The following is a 23,978-nucleotide window of genomic DNA, read 5'->3' as shown; positions in this document are numbered from 1 at the left end:
AGAGAGGGTCTCATCATATCTCTCCATAATATTTTCATCAAACCATGTCATGCATAAATAAGCATGATCTCTTGCCCTGTATGTCTCTTTTATGTTTTAATTGTAAACATACTTATTTAATGGTGGTCAAATTTTCAGCGCAAATTCATAAAACTGTAAATATTGATGATTTATTAGCAGGGATATAATTGCAGCATAATTCGATGGTTCAATAGTGTAAATACACTTTTACAAAATTTAGCACTGTAGATAAATTAACACCTGTATATGAATAAGCACTTTTATATTAAAGACATTGTGAAAATCGTTTAAACAAAACTTTTGTTAAAAATTTTCAATCAGTTGTCTCAAAACAAATTTCCAACTATAACTTTTCAAATGTTTATATTACTGTAACAGTTATTGAATGCTACATTTAGATACTTGATCTGCCCTCCTCCATAGGATCACAAACCAGAACCTGACATGACTACCCTGGAACTCGATGAGTGTGGAGCATGCGAGATTTGAACGTTCTTTATGATGACAGCCTCATTCTCATCTTCTCCTTTCTGTCAAATCAAAGAACGCATTCGCATTGAAAGAGTTTGTAAAAAATGGCGCCACCTGGCCAAGAAGTCCTGGAGTCGACAATACAAGCTTCAGTTTCATAACATGTTCCAAGGTTTTATGAAAGGTATGTTATCTTAAAATAAGATTATAAGAAACATTATATTAGGTTGATTTTATTTTTTTTGTTTTCTTGCAATAAAGATGACAATATTTTTTCGTTTCTTAGGAAATTAATTTGCCTCATGAAAAATTACTTATTAGTTATTTGATTATGGTATATTTTTAAAGTGTTTTTTTAAAAAAAAAATAAGAAAGAAGAATGAAAAAAAAAAAAAAATGAGTGAAATGTATTACCTTGTATAGAATACAATACATGTAGATATGTAATGTAACGAGTTTATCAATGGTTTCTGCTCCGCTGGTCAACATAGAGCAGTGAGTTGATTGGCACTCACCTATTTTCAAAATACTATGGATACTCGAGTAAGGGATCTGTTATTTCAGTATGATAGCACTATAAAGTCAGACAAGGTTTTCTTGTTACCACACAGGAGACACATCGCTGATATTTTAAAAACTGTGTAAAGGAAACACATCGTCCAGATACATAATTGTTGTCCCTCAATCATATAACAGAGTGGTGTTATTCTGTGTTTACAGGTCTGACCGATTCCATCCTAAAACAGTCTGTTACTTCGGTGTGGTGGGGGGTGTATCTGCGGGCGCATGGATCTCTCAGCTTCATCCAAACTAACTCACCGACTTATGTGCAGACAGTATTGGTTAGTGTTTTTAATTCTGGTATTCCTAGTATTTATTACGACATTTTGATTTGAAGATTTTATTAGTTTAAGATCCTATTAACAGCCAGGGTCATGTAAGAAGTGCCAAGTTTGTTGGTGGAGGAATGCCGGAGTACCTGGAGAAAAAACCATCAACCAGCAATCAGTACCTGGCAACTGCTCACTTGGGATTTGAACTTGTGACCCACAGGCGGGTGAACCTGTGCTAATATGTTGAGACACCCTTAACAATCGGCCATTGTACAAATCAAATTACAGTTTAGTGATTCACAATGTAACAATATGTGTATTAATGGAGTCTGCACAGTGTGCAATGTCGAAAGTTATCACAGGAAAATATGTGCAGTCATTGCATTATTGATCAATATAAAACTTACAGAACAATTTTGAAAGAGTGAGCTCGTATTACATTTATGCATATTTAAGAACTTAAGTGCATGAATGATTGGGAATAGAAATTAATACTGAAATATTGAAACATATTCAATGTCCTAATGGTTCTTTGTCTTTGTGTCAGGTGTCCATGTCTTAACCTAGTTTATCTTAGTTATCTTTGTTACACAGGTGTCATTTTTCCTAACTCTGGTTATCTTTGTTGTACAGGTGATGTCAATTGTTGTAACTGAATTATCTTTGTTACACAGGTGTCATTTTTCCTAACCTGGTTATCTTTGTTGTACAGGTGTCAATTGTTGTAACTGATTATCTTTGTTCACACAGGTGTGTCATTTTTCCTAACCAGGTTATCTTTGTTATTCATGTGTTAATTGTCCATAACCTGGTTATTATCTTTGTAATATTACAGGTGCCAACTGTCCTAACTTGATTGCCTTTGTAATATACATGTAGGTGCTAATTGACCTAACGTGGTTATCTATGTTGTACATGTGTCATTTTACCTAACCTGATTATCTTTATTATTACAGGTGCTAATTGTCCTAACTTGAATATTATCTTTCGTAACACAGGTGCTAATTGTCCTAACTTGACTGTGATTAATGTGTCGGGAGTAAAATGTTACTGATGTCTCATTGAGAACCATAGCTCAGGCCTGTCCTAAACTCAAGGTATTTACTGCAATTATTGCAGCCCCTTGTTTTGTTCAAATATTTCTTTTTTGCATCAGTTTTTGGCTCATTACTATGGAACACAGGTTTGATTTACCTTGACAGAAATTCCATGAGCCTTGAGATTTCGAGGATGTATATCATAATAACAAATAATATAGCTGTATATTGATAATCTGCATTGATAAAGAAAAAAACATTTCTTTTTCAATTTTTCCCATTTTCTCCAATTATCACTTAGCATAGACGTCACCTTGATATAAACTTTTATTGTCTAGTTGTGTCTAAATAAATTTAATGCTGTGTTGTTTTTCTTTTGATGCTTTTATACTGTTTAGGGTTTTTTCTGCCCTTTTCTATTGTAAATGTGAAATTTACAAAATGTTTTATATGCATTGTTTGACAGGAATTTGTCCAGCAAAGCAGTTTCTATGTAGGTGACAAAGGGTAAGTAAAATTCATTAAACATTACATCTGATTGATTTTGGGTCAGCTCACTGTGACTGAGAAAACATTTACTCTCCAATTAATATCTATAGACAATAGCTTGGTCTGATTGGTCACATCATACTGCCTTGCACTTGTTGGCTAGATATAGTAATTTTATTCTGGGGAGATGAGCAAGTTATTTAATTTTGACTCCTCTTGCTTCCAAACAACCTCAAATTAATGACGACGTCTACTGTCTTTGAGTTAACCAAATTCAAATTAATGATGAACAACTCTAAGTATACTTAAATATCCATATCATAAGATGATTTAAATGTACGAGGAAAGTATAACATACTTAACCTTCAGTACATTTGATATGCAGGTTGACATGGCTTTTTCCAAGGCTGTGCATCTCTTGAACGTGTAGATTTAGAAAGTAATGCCAGGATAATAGGATGATGTAAGTATACAAGTTCAGCTGATTATCATAAATGTTAACTACTGTATAGAAGTATGTACAAGGCTAATTGTAAGTAAAAATTGGCAATATTATAAATACTGTATTAAAAGAATTCCATATCAGATCAAGATGATTTAAGAAATACTGAAAAACAGCACAGTACCGTTTTATAAAGTCCTGCATGACTAGGATCAATTTTAAAAACTAAACTAAAGACCTTAAGCCAGTATGCTTCTACCTACCTATTCTATCACTAAATCTCAACTTAACAAAGGAAGAGGATCTTTTTCAGATGGATGTCATTTATTTAGGATAAACATTTAGCAGTATAGGCATACATAGCAACACTTCACTCATGTGTCATGTCCAAGTCATATTGTGCTCATAAATATGAACATATATGTATACAGTTACCAATACCAATTATGAATAAGATTTTATCATATCAGATGAATAACAAGCAAGCTAATGATCTATAGATGCTCCACGGGTGACAAATGGTGGTTTTTTATCCATCAATAAACCAGGAAGGGGACAAATTAGGGAATTTTTCATTCAGTTACAAAAATTACTTACTTGTACCACCATTACTACCATTGGAAAAGTTTGAAGCTTCTCAGTTTTGAGCTTTTCATTTTACTTCAAGATAAACATATTAAAAATAATTAATTGCATCCCGAAAAAAAATCATGTGTCTCAAGTATGTCCTTTATGGAATGACATACTGATTGCACATGCCACCAAATGCAAAATAAGTTTATCTTATATTATTTTTTGTGTTAATTATAATTGTTCAAATGATGAATATGAGGGTTTATGCTATGTCAGCTTGGGAGCATCTTTAGTTCAAGCATCAATTTTTTGTAGTATTTCTTGATATTGACACATGTATTATGCAGATGATTGATCAACTCTGAATCTATGTGTTCTTATAAATGTTGTATGTTGATGCTGGAAATTTACTTTGTAGTGTTTCCAATTCTGTGCCAACAACACTGAAGTTCCCTCAACCTTACTCATTGTACAAAGGTAGCGTTCACTAAACAATAATTCTATTTTGGTCATGTAAAACTGTTCACTATTGTTTTCTAATTGTAACAGGGTTTTGAAAATGGATCTGGCTTACTAGGCATAAATTCTCAACTTGCCAAGCTGGAAGATTATGGTCTCTTATGAATAAATTAGACTCCGTTATGAATAATATGAACGGATCATAATGAATCAATCTTAATCCTTGTATTGGTCCATAAACTATGTATTTTTAAACAGCTTACAGATTTGGGAATAAGGAAGATTTGTCTGCGATGTAAACACCTATAACACGAGTAATTGATCAGTCAATGTAAATCTCTGACTGATCAGGAGCCTCGTTCAACCATTAAACAGCGGTAAACATATAATGGCATTATTGAGCAATGTTGTTTAAGGGAGAAAAATAAAGGAAAATTTTAAGACTAACTGAATCATAAGTCATGCAGTGACAGGGGAATCACATGCAGAATCAAGGACTTAATTACTTTTAAGAGGCTAGGTCGAGGTATTTTGTCATCATCTTTCATGAATGTTAGCATGAAAAGATTGCTAATATTTGTATTTTATGAACATCATCCCCCTCATTTTCTAATACTTAAAAGGGTTGTTGCCTGGAAGAATAAAGGTTGTTCAAATAATTCAATTTGCGCAATGTATATTCATTTTTATCCACAACTTGCCCTGTGGTTGAGTATAATACCCCTGTTTGGGTCATGATCAGTTATTTAGCAATCGAATTCTAGTTTGTTATTGTTGTGTTTCTGTGTGTGGATTTTGTCCAAACAATGAAATAGAAGACATTGAAGTATTGTTACCCTATCACTGTTTTGCATGATCCAGTCTTGCAAAAGTTGCCTTCTTATCTTTTGATCTTTGTTATAGATCGAGGCAGAAGTGTTTGTCTAAGATATATTTAGTGTGTTATCTTCTTTTTCTTTCAGAATCTTAAAAGGTTAAAAGTCTTTAATTTGGAAGGCAGTTACTCAAAAAGTAAGCATTATATAAAAGTAAACATTCTTGCTTGATCATGATGTGAGGATGTTTTTTCATAAGGTTTATCACACATGAAAAAAGAAACCCATATTTTAGCATGAAATTTTTGAATTTTGATAATTCACAACGAAACCAATATTTACATTTGGTTGTGCTACTTTGATTTACCAGTTAATTGTACATGTTGTGTACATTCACTTTTGAATTAGCATCTGAATGTTATATTTTTTTCATTGTTTTGTTTGAATTTTCTTTCAGTTCACACCATTAGGTTTGAAGAAGATTGAACAGTTGGTTTGCCGCAATTCTGGTGAGTACAGTGTTTATGAGAACCAGTACAGAACCTAGCTGTCTTTGAAGATACAGTAAACTGTATCAATATGGTATACCTTTATCAATGAAGACAGCCAGGTGATGCACTGAGTGACTGTCAGTTTTAACCTTTAATTGACCTATAAATCAAAGAAACAGCTTTACTAATATTAATCCCAGTGTTTAAAACAGCTGCAATACTGTATACTTGTTAAATTTTGAATGTGTACAATTTCAAAATTTACTGTTTGGAATGTATTTTGTGAGGTTTTATTTTCGCAAATTATCTTTCTAGCAATTGAAGGCGCCATTCATGCGCAAAATTTACCAACTATACAGTAAGCTACATGTTTATTTTTTTAATTATATACATCAGGTAAAGGTCAAGGTCAACCAGTAGTAACCGTTTGAAAATATAAAGATTTCTGCTGACCATCTTTAAAAATAACCAGGCTGTAAATAGGACTTTAAGCAATTAAACAATTTAAAGAATAGCAAATAAAATAAACAAACTAGTGTAAAAAACTTTTGTAATTTGCACATTTTTTCTGTGCAAAAATAAAATTTTAAGTTAGGTGGTGCGCAAATTAAATTGACAGAGGAGATTTTAAAAAAAAAAACAAAAAAAATTCAGGGAAAAAGGTCTGTTCATTCTGAGGGACTGACGAATGAATGTTGAGGGTACTGCTCTGTTTATGGTAACCTTTTTATATGATAAAAGTAGCTAGTAATAACCATTTTAAAAATGAAAAGATTTCTGCTGACAATCCTTAAATACCAAGGCTGTAAATAGGGACTTTAGGCAATTAAATAATTTAAAGCAAATAAAATAAACAAACCAGATCTAAATTAAAGAACTATTAGGCTATGAAATGATCAAAATTTTGGCTCCAGGCTCATGAAACAATCTTAGACTTAAGTTTAGATTTAGCAAATCAGAAAATTAAATGTAACTTTTTGTTATATGTCCATCTTTGATTACCGTATTTCACAGCAATAAAAACCCCTCCCTCAAGATAAGACCCCCCACCTATTTTGACACATTTTTTCAGACTTAGGGGGGATGTCTGCAAATAAAAACCACCTAACCCACCTATTTTTCAGTTTACTGGATGATGAATTTCAGCAATGGAGTAATTAAAAATATCACCAAAATGACTTTGTATCGGAACTTTTTTTTTGTTTAGTTTTTTATCGGCATAGAAAAATCACGTAGTAAAGAACTAGTACTGTTTTGTGTGCTTGTTATTTTTGTCATTAACTTCAAGTTAATTCACCGGGTGATTTAATTATCAATAACTACGAAATGTGAACAGTGCTTATATTTAATTGGAGGCTATTTTCAACAAAATACGTCGATATATGTTTCCATGAACACTTCAACACGTTTTAGTGTTTCGTACGGCTTGTCATTTTTTTACATGAATCAGCAAAGAAGTATTCGTCATTGATGCAGATTGTTTCTGCACATCTGTGGATTCTAACTCAATACAATCATTACCTAAAACATCTACTTATGGCAATTGAATTCACGTGTTTACTAAGACGTGAGATGTAGTTGTGATCATAAACAATAACCTAATTTGAATATTTCAAAAACATAACAAATACGATTATTTAAACTTCTAGATTAAAATGACATTGCTTATGATGCTGTAGTTTCTTCGTTTGATTCATTGGTTGAATGTCCGCGTGACTCTTGCAAAAATGTGCGTTTCCTTTCAGCACTTACGTTACAACTGCCCTAATATTGTTTAACAAATTATATTTTAATTTGTCATAACATTTGATTTAATTTTACTCATGCGTCTTCATTATTATTATAAATACTTGAATATCTTGCTATTACCCATCTGTCATTAGACGACTTACAACGATGACAGGACATTAAAAAAATCCAAGATGGCGACCTCATAGATTGATGTTGTATTAGGCGGGTTGTCCGCAAATAAGACCCCCCACCACTTTTGAAAAAAAGGAAGACCTTTATTTCTTCTTTTCTGGGAGGGGGGGGGCTCTTATTTTTTTTTTTGCGGTGAAATACGGTAGCTACGTCTGAAATTAAGACACTTTTTGGACTTAAAAAGTTTGTTTCATGATCCTGAGGCCTGATCTGTGTTTTTAAATAAAAAAAAAAACCCTGTAGGAGGAAGTGAGCTTTGCCCAGAACTCTGCAGTTGATGATGAAGTTTTAACACAATGTGCTGTAGGCTGTCCTAACCTCACGTAAGTCTATGTAATTTTCTTCATAATAGACTTTCTCACTCATTTAATTAGGAAGGAGCATCAACTAAAATTATAGTATATTTTGCAGAAGTATTGAGTATGCATGTTCAATTCATAATGGGACCAACATAAGGGATTAACATAAGGAAATCTGTTAATAAAAAAATAGAATAAAAGTTTAAATTATAATAGCATGTCCTGATGAATTATATCCATATTTCAGTTGTGTAGATGTGTCTGCCTGTTACAAACATGTTACTGATCGTGGTATACAGGCCTTAACACGATGTTCTGATCTGTTAAATCTCAACATCAGCTACCTCTCACATGTAAGTCTTAATTTCTTTTCCAATACTCTACTCTATTGTATAGGTGTCAAATGTATCACAATTCTCAAATGACTCTTCCCCGCCAGGCAAAGGGTCATAAATTAACGAAAGTAACTAAACACAGATGAATGAATGCCATACTCATTAAAAGGAATGGTCATTGACCTAATTCAGGTTTTCCAGGGTCCCAGGATTTTCAGTCTTGTCAAATTACTTTTCTTTCAGATACGGTAACAGAAAAAAGACAAAATGAACTAGGTACCTTATAATTGCTGAACATAAAACAGCATTTTTTAATAGCAATTAGTTTGTTCAAAATTAATGAATCAAGATAACTGTCAATGTCAATGCAGCTATTTTAATATACAGTAATATGTCAGTGTCTTCTATAACTCTGAATACTATTTTTTGCTTTTTTTTTTTTTTTGGAGCTTTGACGAAATATTTGTGGGCTAATTCCATGGTAAAACTCAGTTACGCTGATGTTTTTATAGGACCTTCAGTGTTTTATAATGATGGCTCCATAACAATAATGACGAGCCATTAAAGTTTCTACAGCTCTGAACATAATTACACAAGTTATAACAATTGGAAGGTCTTATCAAAGCCCATTTTGTCACAAACAAGTGTCACATCTTCATATTTCAAACAAAGGATCAATTTGATTTTTAAGCAGGTAATTGTATGCATACAGCTTATTGTAAGTAACTTGAGGCTTAAATAATGATTATAACTTATTAACTATTGGTTGCATTAAAAGCCTGTCCGCTTCGTGCTTTAGGTGAGTGATAGCTGTGTGAGAGGCTCTAGCTATGTCCATGGGAAGTCTACGGGACACTGGTGGCCCGTTGGTATGCTCTGGGATAACACATCAAGGTAACTCCACAAAGTGTCTTTAACCTCGACCACAGTTACAAGTACTAAGATTGAACTTTAATCTAAAGTGACCTGATGATATTTTGTGTTTATTTAGGAATGTTTACATTAGCATACATGCATTTCAAGTAAAGTATAAAATACCTCCATTTGTTACTGTAAAAGTACTTTTGAACACATTGAATTTCACAAGAGAGTCATCTATTAAAATTATTTTGATTATGGGGGCATAATCTAATAAAATAAGCTTAAATTGAAACTGATTCATGTGGTTTTGTAGATGTCCTGGAGTTCTGGCCAAATAAAGTTAATGAACAACGGAGGAAAATAGTGGAAAAAACTTCTTTAATGGTATCAAATAAATGAGGTAAATCTGTAAAAAAATCAGAAAATAAAATATTCTGTTTAGTTCTGAAATGTAAGTAAATTAATACAGATGTTAATTCCTGTTGAATGATACTTGGATTCACCATGCACTTTAACCTGCCTTATCGTGTTTACAGTAAAGAGTATATAATCTATAGTTCAATATTCAATTCTACATTCATGTCAATCGATTGTTTAGTTCGCATTGCTAACCTTTGATTACTCACTACCTTTTCAGGCGGATGTTGACCTTTGCCGAGCTTTGTAATGGACCTTCGAACATGCTGGACCTAGAGTGGAAACTTTGACATCAGTAATCTCAGTGTGGAGAGAGTTAGTTGCTACACATACTTGGGAAGATTCCACAAACCTCTCACCCTGGTCCTCGGGGGTAATGTGTACAGGTGTTACCAATCTCTTCTGTTTTTAGACAGATCTAAAAATTAACAAAAATTGTATCAAATATTAAAATTATTAATTTTATACCCAATAAGATGTTCCTGAGTCATGACGCATTCATTCTTCATGTTCTCTTGGTTTTTCCAAAATATAGACATTCTCCTTTGCATGTTTGGCACTTTTGTATTTGAAACTCAGTTGGAATTATAGGCCAGTTCTGACAAATGGATATAAGCTTTCAATATTTTGGAAGATTTTATTTCTAAAAAGATTCACTGATATTGTAATACACTGCCGTCCAAATGTTTTGTAACAACAACTCTAATTTACTGTTATAAACAAAATTATTATGTATAGAATATTTTAACGAAGTCTCAAGTGACCTATTCTAATCGCCTTTTGTCCGTCGTCGTCGTCGTCCGTGCGTCGTCCGTCGTCCGTCGTATGTCCGTAAACAATTTACATTTTCAACTTCTTCTCCAAAAATTGCTGAAGCAATTTCAATGAAATTTTGCACAAACCTTCTAAGGCATAAGGCCAATCAAAAATTGTGAATTATATGATCCTCACCCCCCAGGGAGCTATGGGAGGGGCCAAAAGGGGTAAAATTGACTAAAATTTCAAAAAATCTTTCTTCTCCACTCACAGATGTGATGGAATTAAATACTCTTCATAGATAGAAAGGTCCTAAGGTCCTTTACAAAAATTGTGAATTATATGACCCTGGGGTCTCAGGTTTCCCCCTGGGGAGGGGGTTAAGTTTACTATAGTTTATATAGGGAAAACACATTTTTGAGTATTATTTGATCATTTGTAATAGGAAATGAGTCAAATATTGTCAGAATTATCAGTATGAGATGGCTATTGAATCCTATTAACCAGTTTTCCATGACTGACCCCCTCGGGGCAGAGGGGTGGGGCCAAAAGGGGCAAATAGGCTCAAACTTTAAAAATCTTCTTCTTAAATACTGGAAATGGTAGAATCTAATACTCTTCATAGATGGACAGGTCTTAAGGTGTTTTATGAAAATTGTGAATTATATGACCCTTGGGTCTCATGTTTCCCCCTGGGGAGGGGGTTAAGTTTACTTAAGGTTATATAGGAAAAACACATTTATGAACATTATTTAGTCATTAAAATAGGAAATTAGTCAATTGTTGTCAGAATTATCCCTATGTGATGGCCATTGAATCTTATCAACAAATTTTCCATGACTGATCCCCAGGGGGCCTTAGGGATGGGGCCAAAACGGGTCAAATAGGCTAAAAGTTTTAAAAATCTTCTTCTGAAATACTGGAACTGGTTGAAATCAAATACTCTGCATAGATGGAAAGGTCTTATAAAGTCCTTTACAAAAATTGTGAATTATATGACCCTGGGGTCTCAGATTTTCCCCTGGGGAGGGGATCAAATTTACTATAGTTTATAAAGGAAAAACACATTTATGAACATTATTTGCCTATTTTTCATAGGAAATTAGTCAATCTGGGTTAGAATTATTAGCCTGAGATAACATTTTAACATCATATCCATATTGGTCTTGGCCGACCCCCAGGGACCAGAGGGGCGGGGCCAAAAGGAGTCAAAATGGATAACATTTCAAAAATCTTTCTTCTGAATTCACATAATCTTCATAGATTAAAAAGTCAAATTTATAAAATCACTGACTGACTTCAAGGGCCTGATGGGCCAATATATAGTGTTTATATGCATGTCTTTGTTTCATTCTGTAACTGAAATCAGGTGACCGTTAAGGCCCATGGGCCTCTTGTTTAAATTATGTAAAAGAAGATTTAACACAAATAATTTTCTTAATTAAGTCCCAAATTAGGATTATAATAAGTCACTCTCCATATGACTCCCTTTGAAGAAGGGACTTGTTAAATTTGGGATTTGATGAGGACTTTGTTGTTTTAGGTAGAAAAATGATTGTTTCAATTTAAGTTGCTTTCTCAATATTACCAATTTACCTTCGTGATGGTGTTTGACCTACATAAGAAGCATCACTATGTATATTTATTTTCTAAATCTGCTGTAGTAAATTATAAAGTTTTATTTAAAAAAAAGTATCAAATCCATTTTCTTTTAAGCTGTTAAGTCAGAGTGCATTTTAAATTTATACTTCTCTCTTCATTCCAAGAACACTTTTTTGTCATTCTCAGTTAATGTAATTTTTATCGCTTACAGAATGCTCTGATCACATATTGTAGGTACGTCTGGTGGAGCCCCCCTGGTTCACCTTGATTACAACTGGAAGTAGCATCACACTGAACATGTACAACCTCTCACTTCCTCACCTAAAGGCAGACAGGGAAATCATGTTACGACGAGGTAAGAATCACACTGAACATGTACAACCTCTCACTTCCTCACCTAAAGGCAGACAGGGAAATCATGTTACGACTAGGTAATTAAGGGGGGGGGGGGGGGGGGGGGGGGGGGGGGGGGGGGGGGGGGGGGGGGGGGGGGGGGGGGGGGGGGGGGGGGGGGGGGGGGGGGGGGGGAATCACAACTGAACATGTACAACCTCTCACTTCCTAACCTAAAGGCAGACAGGGAAATCATGCTACGACCAGGTAAGAATCACACTGAACATGTACAACCTCTCACTTCCTCACCAAAAGGCAGACAGGGAAATCATGTTACGACTAGGTAAGAATCACACTGAACATGTACAACCTCTCACTTCCTCACCTAAAGGCAGACAGGGAAATCATTTACGACCAGGTAAGAATCACACTGAACATGTACAACCTCTCACTTCCTCACCTAAAGGCAGACAGGGAAATCATGCTACGACCAGGTAAGAATCACACTGAACATGTACAACCTCTCACTTCCTCACATAAAGGCAGACAGGGAAATCATGCTACGGCCAGGTAAGAATCACACTGAAACATGTACATAAACCTCTCACTTCCTCACTAAAGGCAGACAGGGAAATCATGCTTTAGACCAGACCCGTAATGAATCACATGAACATGTACAACCTCTCACTTCCTCACATAAAGGCAGACAGGGAAATCATGCTACGGCAGGTAAGAATCTACACTGAACATGTACAACCTCTCACTTCCTCACCTAAAGGCAGACAGGGAAAATCATGCTACGACCAGGTAAGAATCACACTGAATATGTACAACCTCTCACTTCCTCACCTAAAGGCAGACAGGGAAATCATGCTACGGCCAGGTAAGAATCACACTGAACATGATACAACCTCTCACTTCCTCACCTAAAGGCAGACAGGGAAATCATGCTTAGACCAGGTAAGAATCGAAACTGAACATGTACAACCTTTCAACTTCCTCACCTAAAGGCAGACAGGGAAATCATGTTACAACGAGGTAAGAATCACACTGAACATGTACAAACTCTCACTTCCTTACCTAAAGGCAGACAGGGAAATCATGTTACAACGAGGTAAGAATCACACTGAAACATGTACAAACTCTCACTTCCTCACCTAAAGGCAGACAGAGAAATCATGCTACGGCCAGGTAAGAATCACACTGAACATGTACAACCTCTCACTTCCTCACCCTAAAGGCAGACAGGGAAAATTCATGTTACGACAAGGTAAGAATCACACTGAATATGTACAACCTCTCACTTCCTCACCTAAAGGCAGACAGGGAAATCATGTTACGACGAGGTAGGAATCACACTGAACATGTACAACCTCTCACTTCCTCACCTAAAGGCAGACAGGGAAATCATGCTACGGCCAGGTAAGAATCACACTGAACATGTACAACCTCTCACTTCCTCACCTAAAGGCAGACAGGGAAATCATGTTACGACAAGGTAAGAATCACACTGAATATGTACAACCTCTCACTTCCTCACCTAAAGGCAGACAGGGAAATCATGCTACGACCAGGTAAGAATCACACTGAACATGTACAGGTGGAAATTGTTGGATCTCATTAGATGTTCTCCGAACATTGCTTCCCTATATAACCTTAAAGTTAAATATGAGAATCTGGGTTTTTGTGCAGATCTCACTTGACGCCCAAACACTCCTCACCATAGTGAAAGCAGATTTTGCATAACCAATCCTGGCTGCAGCACCCCCTTCATTTCCTCCTAATCAGCACTTCCTAAGTAGCAAGCTCAATCTACTTCCTTGATTGGCTCCCTGTTCACAGTGACTGGTATGCTTACAATGATGTTCATTTTTATCAGTTTGGCTTTTCTTCTTTTTTTTTCTAGGCCAATTCAAAGTTGATATGACCTCAAGACCATTGTGCATGTGCAACCTCTATTTCAACCATCAGTACCATTAGACAGCAATAGGATTTTTTCAATAACATGACGATTTATTAAAAAAAAATTATCGGACACTATCACATATAAATAGCAATGATAGAAATAGTGAAGAAATGCGTATACATAATAAGTGTAGATACATAGACGCAAACATCAACAATTATGTATAAATCTTTCTCTAATCGCATGATATATTTTTCAAATTTTATTTACTGTTACAGCTGACGGAAGCAGTGAGGAGGAGGAGGAGGAATGGGAGGGGGAGGCCGTGTCATCAGAGATCAAACATTACCAGTCTGTCATGGCTGCTGGTGCTGAAATCACGTCGGACACAGAATGGGATGATTATGAATTGGAAGGATTAGAGTGTGATGACTTCCTGATCGGAAGACGATCCGCTCGACGAAAGGAGAGATGGTCTATGTCTTGAATTTCATTGTCACTACTAAAGGAAAAAGGTAATTTTTCAAATTCCCTACCACCTCTAAATAAAGAAGGTTCATCATTCCTACCCTCTCTATGAAGGAAGAGGATTTAACTTCTGTAGGAACAAGGATTTAATATTGTACAAGCATAGGAGTATGCTTTGAACAGGAATAACCGATGTATACGTTAACTACATGTATGAATTGAGGACTGATTGATAGCTAGATTGTGAGACACAATGAAAATACGAAATGGTTTGAATTTGTGGGCATTGTTAGGGGGGGGGGGGGGGGGGGGGGGGGGGGGGGGGGGGGGGGGGGGGGGGGGGGGGGGGGGGGGGGGGGGGGGGGGGGGGCAATATGCAACATGCCATTGTTAATCTCTCCCAGAATGTAAACATACCATTGTTATCCTCTCCAAATGTAATCAATATACCGATTTAGTTATCTCTACCAAATATAACGTTGCTATAGAGTTATCCCTCCCAATGTAACATGCCATTGTTATCCCTCCCAATGTAATAATACCATTGTTAACCCTCCCAATAGTAACATGCCATTGTTATCCCTCCAAATGTAACATTACCATTTGTTATCCCTCCAAGATGTAACAGTTCCATTGTTATCCCTCCCATGTAACATGCCATTGTTATCCCTCCAAATGTAACATGCCATTGTTTATATCCCTCCCAATGTAACATACCATTGTTATCTCATCTCCCAATGTAACATGCCATTGTTATCCCTCCCAATGTAACATGCCATTTGTTTTATCCCTCCCAATGTAACATGCCAATTGTTATCCCTCCCCAATGTAACATACCATTGCTATCCTCTCCAAATGTAACATGCCATTGTTTATCCCTCCCAATCGTAACAATGCCACATGTTTATCCCTCCCAATGTAACAATGCCATTGTCTATCACCTTCCAATGTTAAGCATAACCATTGTTATCTCATTTCTACTCCCAATGTAACATGCCATTGTTATCATCTCCCAATGTAACAATGGCTATAGTTATCCCTCCCAATGTATCATGCCATTGTTATCGTCTCCCAATGTAGTCATAGCATTTGTTTATCCTCTCCCAATGTAACATACCATGTGATATCTCGTCCCAATGTAAACATATGCTATAGTTTATCCCTCCCAATATAACATGCCATTGTTATCTCCTCTCGAAGTAGTATACGATGTTGCCATTGTTATCCCACCCAATGTAACATAGCCCATTGTTATCTCTGTCCCCAATGCAACAATGCTCTCATATTATCTCCGTCCCCAATGTCAACATGCCATTTGTTATATCTCTCCCAATGTCACATGCCTATTGTTATCCCGTCCCCAATGTAACATGCCATTGTTATCAGCTCCCCAATGTATACGTGCCATTGTTTATCCGCGCCCCAATGTAACATTCATTGTTTTAGTCTTATCTCTGAAGCCACTCCAATAGATACATGCCATGGTTATCCCTCCCAATGTAACATACCATGTGTTATCTCTCCCAAGTGTATACTTTGTACGTGCCATTGTTATCGCTCACAAATGTAACATTGTCATTGTTATCCCTCCCAAATGTAATATACCATTTTGTTATCTCATCCCAATGTAACATGTCCATTTGTTATCCCATCCTAATTTATACATACCATTGTTATCCTCTCTCCAATGTAGCATCGGCCATTGTATCCATCCAAATGTAACATGTCTTTGTATATCCTCGTTATGTATGTTATGGCCATTGTTATCTTCTCAATAATGTACATCCCATTGTTATCTGCTCCCAATGTAACTTGGCCATTGTTATCTCTCCCAATGTTAACGTGGCCATTGTTATTCTCTCGCCAATGTAAAATACCTATTTGTTATCTCTCCATTCTAGCATGTCATGGTTTTCTCTCACACTGTATACTCGTGTAATAGTTATTCCCTTACCAATGTAACGTTGCTATTGTTATCCCTCCCATGTAAATTAGGCTCCATTTGTTATTCTCTCCACAATGTAACGGGCATTGTTATCCTCCCAATGTAAACGTAGCCTTTGGGTTTCTCTCCCAATGTAAAATGCAATGGTTATCGAGTGCCAATGTAACATCCATATGTTACACTCTCCATATGTAATTTGCCATTGTTATCCTCCCAATGTACATGTCATGTTAAACTCCCCATGGCGATACCTCTGCAATGTAATATGATCCTCTGCCTTGTCTCTCCAAAGGGTAACATGCCATTGTTATCCCACCCAATGTAACATGCCATTGTTATCCCTTTCCAATGTTACATGCCAGTGGTATCGCGCCCAATGTGACATTGCCATTGTTAATCTCTCCCTAATGTAACTATCATCTATTTTTTATATCTCCAAAGTAACATGCCGATTGTTAAGCCCTTCCCTTAATGTAACATATCCATTGTTATCTCGGTCACCCAATGTAAACATGCCATTGTTATCCCTCCCAATGTAACATGCTATTGTTATCCCTCCCAATTGATATACATGCCTCATTGTTATAGCTGCTCCCAATGTATACATGCCATTGTATGTCGGATCTCTCCCTACCAATTTAACATGCTGATTGGTTATCCCCTCCCAATGTAACATGCCATTGTTATCCCTCCGTCCCAAAGTAACCCTCCCAATGGGCATACAATTGTTATCTCTCTCCAATGTATACGTGCCATTGTTATCCTCTCCCAATGTAACATACCATTGTGTTATCTCTTCCAATGTAACATGCCATTGTTATCTCTCCCAATGCAACAACGCCATTGTTATCTCTCCCAATGTAACATACCATGTTTAACATAGCCTATTGTTATCTCTCCCAATGTAACATGCCATTGTGTTATCTCTCCCAATGTAACTATGCCACATTGTTATCTCTCCCATGTTAACATGCCATTTGTTATCTCTCCCAATGTAACATGGGCCATTGTTATCTCTCCCAATGTAACATAGCCATTGTTAATCCCTCCAAAAATGCAACATGCTTATAGTTATCCCTCCCAATGTAACATTGCCATTGTTATCTCTCCCAATGTATACTGTGCCAATGTTATCTCTCCCTAATGTAACACATACATTGTTATCTCTCCCAATGTATCATGCCATTTTGTTATCTCTCCCAATGTAACATGCCATTGTTATCTCTCCCAATGTAACATGCCATTGTTATCTCTCCCAATGTAACATGCCATTGTTATCTCTCCCAATGTAACATGCCATTGTTATCTCTCCCAATGTAAATTTTGCCATTGTTATCAATTATTATCCGCCTCCCTCAATGTAACATGACCATTGTTAATCTCGTCACAATGTAACCTGGCCATTGTTATCTCTCCCAATGTAACATAGCCATTGTTATCTCTCTCCCTCGACAAATCGTAACCATACCATTGTTTCTCCTCCCAATGTAACATGCTATACGTGTTATCCTCTCCGATCCAATGTAACATGCAATTGTTATCTCTCCCAATGTAACATGCCAGCGTATGCCATTGTTATCTCTCCCTAATATAAGATACCATTTTATCTCCCAATTGAACATGCCATTGTTATAGCTCTCGCCAATGTATACATGGCCATTTTGTAACCTCTCCCAATGTAACATTGCCATTGTTATCTCTCTCCCAATGGTTATCCCTCCAAATGTAACATGCCTATTAGTTATCCTCTCAATGGTAACACCCCATTGTGTATCACATCCCCAATGTATCATGCCATTGTTATCCCTCCCAATGGTAACATGCATTGTTATCTCTCCCTAATGTAACATGCCCATTGTTATCTCCTCCCAATGTAACATGCCATTGTTATCCCTCCCAATGTAACATGCCATTTTTTATCTCTCCCAATGCAACATGCCATTGTTGATAATGACAGGGTCCCAATGTAACATGACATTGTTATCTCTCCCAATGTAACATTGACGCATTGTTATCCCTCCCAAATGTAAGTATGGCCATTTATATCTCTTCCAATGGTAACATGCCATTTGTTGTCTCGTCTACTCCCAATCTGTAACATGCCATTTGTTACCCATCTCCCAAATGTAACATCGGCATTAGTTATCAACTATGATTGTTATACATTGTCCTCCCCAATGTAACATGTTTGATTGTATAATCACTGGAAAATGTAAGAAAATTAGGTAATCTCCTCCCAATTGTACATGTCAATTACCCTATGTATCAACCATTGTTATCTCACCGTCCAATGTAACATGCCTCATCAGTGTTATCACTCCCAAATCAGAACATGCCATTGTTATCCCTTCCAAATGTAACATGCCACAGATGTTATCTCTCCCAATGTAACATGCCATTGTTATCTCTCCCAATGTAACATGCCATTGTTATCACTCCCAATGTAACATGCCATTGTTATCTCTCCCAATGTAACATGCCATTGTTATCTCTCCCAATGTAACATGCCATTGTTATCCCTCCCAATGTAACATGCCATTGTTATCTCTCCCCAAATGTAACATGCTATTGTGTATCCCTTCCCAATGTAACATGCCATTGTTTATCCACTCCACAATTAAACACATTGCAATGTTACAAGCCATTGTTATCCCTCCCATTAACAATTGTAACATGCAGCATTACTTATCCATCCACAATGTAACATTTAATCATTCATTGTTATCTCTCCCAAATGTAACAATGCCTCCCAATGACATTGTTATCTCTCCTCATAATACAGTTCATGTAACCTTCCCAAGGAACTTGTTATCTCTCCCAATGTTACGTGCCATTGTTATCTCTCCCAATGTAACATGCCATTGTTATCCGCTCCCAATGTAACATGCCATTGTTATCTCTCATAATGATACATGCGTATTGTTATCTCTCCCAAGGGTAACATACACATTGTTTGTCTCCAACTCCAAATGTAAACATGTATATCATTGTTATTCACTTCCAATGTACATCTCGCCATTGTTATCCCCATGTGAGCTCCGCGAATGTAACATACATATGTTATCCTGCCCCATTATCTATACCAGTGTGTCTCCCCCCCAACGAGTTTATCTCTCCCAATGTAACATGACAAATTGTTTATCTCTCCCAATGTAAGGCATGGCCATTGTTATCTCTCCCAAATGTAACATGACCCATTGTTATCCCTCTCCCAAAAGTAACATGCCATTGTTTATCTCTTTCTCCAATGTAACATGGCCATTGATTGTTATCCCTCCCAATGTAACATGCCATTGTTATCCCTCCCAATGTAATCATGTCCTATCTGTTATCCCCTCCCAATGCTAACATGCCATTGTTATCCCTCCCAATGTAACATGCCATTGTTATCCCTCCCAATGTAACATGCGTCTTTGTTATCCTCCCAATGTAACATGCCCATTGTTATCTCTCCACAATGTAACCATTAACCAGTGTTATCCCTTCCAAATGTAACATGCCATTGGTTATCCCTCCCAATGTAACATGCCATTGTTATCCTGTGATTTATGTAACAAAGCCGTTGGTGTATCACTCCAATGTAGACATTGCCATTGTTATCTCCTCCCCAATGTAACATGCCATTGTTATCTCTCCCAATCTAACTGCTGGCCATTGTTAATCTCTCCCAATGTAATATGCCATTGTTATCGCCCTATGTAATCTAACATCGTCATTGTTATCTCTCCCAATGTAACATGCCATTGTTATCTCTCCCAATGTAACGGTGCTCATTGTTATCCCTCCACAATGTAACATGCCATTGTTATCCCTCCCAATGTAACATGCCATTGTTATCTCTCCCAATGTAACATGCCATTGTTATCTCTCCCAATGTAACATGCCATTGTTATCTCTCCCAATGTAACATGCCATTGTTATCTCTCCCAATGTAACATGCCATTGTTATCTTACCCTCCCAATGTAACAGTGCCAATTGTTATCCCATCCCAAATGTAACATGCCATTGTTATCTCTCAACCAATCTAACATGCATTGTGTTATCTCTCCCAATATGAATATCCATTTGCTTTATCCTCTCCATGAGTAACGTGCCATTGTTATCTCCTCCCTCAATGCAAACATGGCCATTGTTTTCTCTCCCAAGGTAACATGCCAGTCGTTATCTATCCAAATGTAATTGCCATTGTTATCCTCCAATGTAAATATATGTCATTGTTATCCGTCCCAAATTGTAACAATACCATTGTTACACTCGCCAATCTGTAATCACGTGCCATTGTTATCCCTCCCAATGTGTCACATACTTATATTATATCTCTCCAAATATGCCATTTAACTATGCCCAATTGTTGTCAGTAGCTCCCATAATGTAACATGCTATTGTGTATCCCTGTACCAAATGGAACATTGCTTTAGTTATCTCTCCACAATGCTTGATCATGCCTTTGTTTATCTCACACCTAATGTAACATTGGCACTTTGGTATCTCTCCCAATGTGATAATTGTCATTGGTTATTCCTCTTCTCAATGTAATGTGCTCCATTGTTATCTTCGCCCAATGCAAAACATCCATTGTTATCTCTCCCAATGTAAACGTGCCATGGTTATCTCTCCCAATGTAAACATGCTCATACTTTTATCTCTCTCCCAATTGTAACATGCATTGTTATCTCTCCCAATGTAACAATAGCACATTGTTATCCCTCCCAATGTAAACATGCCACTTGTTATCCCTCCCCAATGTAACATGTCCATTGTTATCTCTCCCAATGGTAAACATGCCAATGTTTGTCTCATGACCTCCCAAATGTAACATGCCATTGTTATCCCCCTCCCCAATGTAACATGCCATTGTTATCCCTCCCCAATAGCTAACATGCCATTGTTATCTCTCCCAATGTAACATGCCATTGTTATCTCTCCCAATGTAACATGCCATTGTTATCCCTCCCAATGTAACATCCGATTCCTATCCTCCACATGTAACATGCCAATTGTTATCCCTTCCCAATGTAACGTGCCATTGTTATCTCTCCCAATGTAACATTGCCGTTGTTTCCGCTCACGATTGTAAACATGCCATTGTTATCTCTCCATCAATGTAAACAAGCCATTGTTATCTCTCCCCAATGTAACATGCCATTGTTATATCACCTCCCAATGTTGAATGCTATGGCCATTATCCCTCCACCCATGTAACATTGCCATTGTTATCCCTCCAAATGTAACATGCCATTGTTATCCCTCCCAATGTAACATGCCATTGTTATCTCTCCCAATGTAACATGCCATTGTTATCTCTCCCAATGTAACATGCCGATTGTTATCCGCTCCAGTTAACATCATTGTCTTATCCCTCCCAATGTAACATGCCATAGTTATCTCTCCCAATGTAACATGCCATTGTTATCTCTCCCAATGTAACATGCCATTGTTATCTCTTCCAATGTAACATGCCATTGTTATCTCTCCCAATGTAACATGCCATTGTTATCCCTCCCAATGTAACATGCCATTGTTATCTCTCCCAATGTAACATGCCATTGTTATCTCTCCCAATGTAACATGCCATTGTTATCCCTCCCAATGTAACATGCCATTGTTATCTCTCCCAATGTAACATGCCATTGTTATCTCCTCCCAATGTAACATGCCATTGTTATCCCTCCCAATGTAATATGCACAAAGATTATCTCTCCCAACATGCAACATACCAATTGTTCTTTTCCAAATGTAACATAGAGCGTAGATCAAGTAAGATAGAGTTTGTCCCATGAAAGACAGCTATGTAAGGATAAATCTATCTCTACATAGCTGTGACGTCACAATTGAAAACAATGAGATGCCGGTCACGAGTCATGTCAGCCAAAGATTGACGTCATTTTTCTTCTATTTCGATATGTGTGATTTGTTCGGATTTATTTTACCTGTTCATTGTTTAACTTTGCCATTTCCAAACCGTTTTAAACCTAAGATTTCTTGTTTATTTTCAATATAAACCAAACTTTGATGAGCTCTTTCGAATGGCGTTCTTATTTTTAAAATCGATCGATTATTTAAGAAGTTAAGATTTTGTCACAAAACGGCTGCCTCACCTGTGTCGTGCAAAGTAATTCTACAGAAGCAATGTGAGAAAATAACTCTCTTTCATATGTAAAATTATGTAGGAACTATTCCAGTTCCAATCTATTCCACCCTCGGGTACAGAATTTGGGTCAGAACCTCTCGGCAAGCCACTGGGATCTGACCCAAAATTCTGTACCCTCGGGTGGAATAGTTCTATCCTACATATGTACATATGAAAGAGTCATATAATCCCTCCCAATGATACCTGCCATTGTTATCTCTCCCGATGTAACATGTCATTGTTATCTCTCCCAATGTTAACATGCCATTGTTATCTCTCCCAATGAACATGATGCCATGCTTGATCATGACTCTCTCAAAATGTAACATGCCATTGTGTTTTTAACATGCCCTTGTTATCCCAATGTAAACATGTCTATTGTTATCCCTCCCTCCAATGAAAGACCTTGGTCCATTGTTATCTCTCCCGATGTAACATGCCATTGTTATCTCTCCCCACTGTAACATGCCATTGTTATCTCTCCCAATGATATGGCCATTGTTATCTCTCCAAATATGTAACATGCCATAGTTATCCCTCCCAATTTTAACATGTCATTGTTACCTCCCTTCCCATGCCATTTTTTATCTCTCCAATTAAACATGTCATTTTTATCTCTCGCCAATGTAACGATGTTGCCCATTAGTTACGTCTCTCCCAATGATAATGGCCATTGTTATCTCTTCCAAATGTAACATGCATTGCATTGTTATCTCTCCCAATGTAACATGTCATTGTTGATCCCTCCCAATTTAACATGCTATTGTTATCCCTCCATTGTTGATTATCGGTACTGTACTACATGTACCAAATTGAATGTATATGTGGTGAATTGTTATTATTTTATAACACAGGTATCGTTGGTGGGTGGAAGACCGTGCTTCTGGAGACGTCTGAACAGAACGAGAAGTTTCAGATAATGTGGGAAAAGTGATGTTTAATTATCGAATATGATTCTCATCGGCCACAATGCCTGAGAGATAGTGCATATGGACAATCTATACTACATGTATATTAAGAACATTCGAGTGGACGTCACGTTTTGAGAGGGAATGAGGAAACTCTTATCGATGTGAGAATCTTTTGTTTAAGGCCCAAAAAATTGATTCATTTAAAATGGTTCGTTATTCAGGAATCTTGCTATGAATTATAAACATTAAACAATGTCCAGAAGGACAACCAAGTGAGGTAAAGTTTTTTTACGTTTCTTTATATTTCTTCAATTTCATTAAGAATGTTGATAATCGCATAAATTACTAGTTCGCATTGGTAGATTTGCACGGTCGTGATTTGTTTACCATGCAAAACTGCTAAATTACAGGTTTTGGTTTATTACAAAGAATGGTGTGTTGTGACGAAAAATCGCAATCA

General features: G+C 36.7%; 1 pseudogene; it reads left to right on the top strand.

Annotated features, from left to right (window-relative positions):
• Positions 1-563: 563 nt before the first annotated feature.
• Positions 564-23,536, top strand: LOC138311964 (putative RNA-binding protein EEED8.10; annotated as a pseudogene).
• The last annotated feature ends 442 nt before the right edge of the window (positions 23,537-23,978 follow it).

This window comes from Argopecten irradians, unplaced genomic scaffold, assembly GCF_041381155.1.
Source record: "Argopecten irradians isolate NY unplaced genomic scaffold, Ai_NY scaffold_0165, whole genome shotgun sequence".
Lineage (NCBI taxonomy): Eukaryota > Metazoa > Mollusca > Bivalvia > Pectinida > Pectinidae > Argopecten > Argopecten irradians.
Note: the sequence above shows the minus strand (reverse complement) of the source record. Positions and strands in the feature narration are given on the sequence as shown.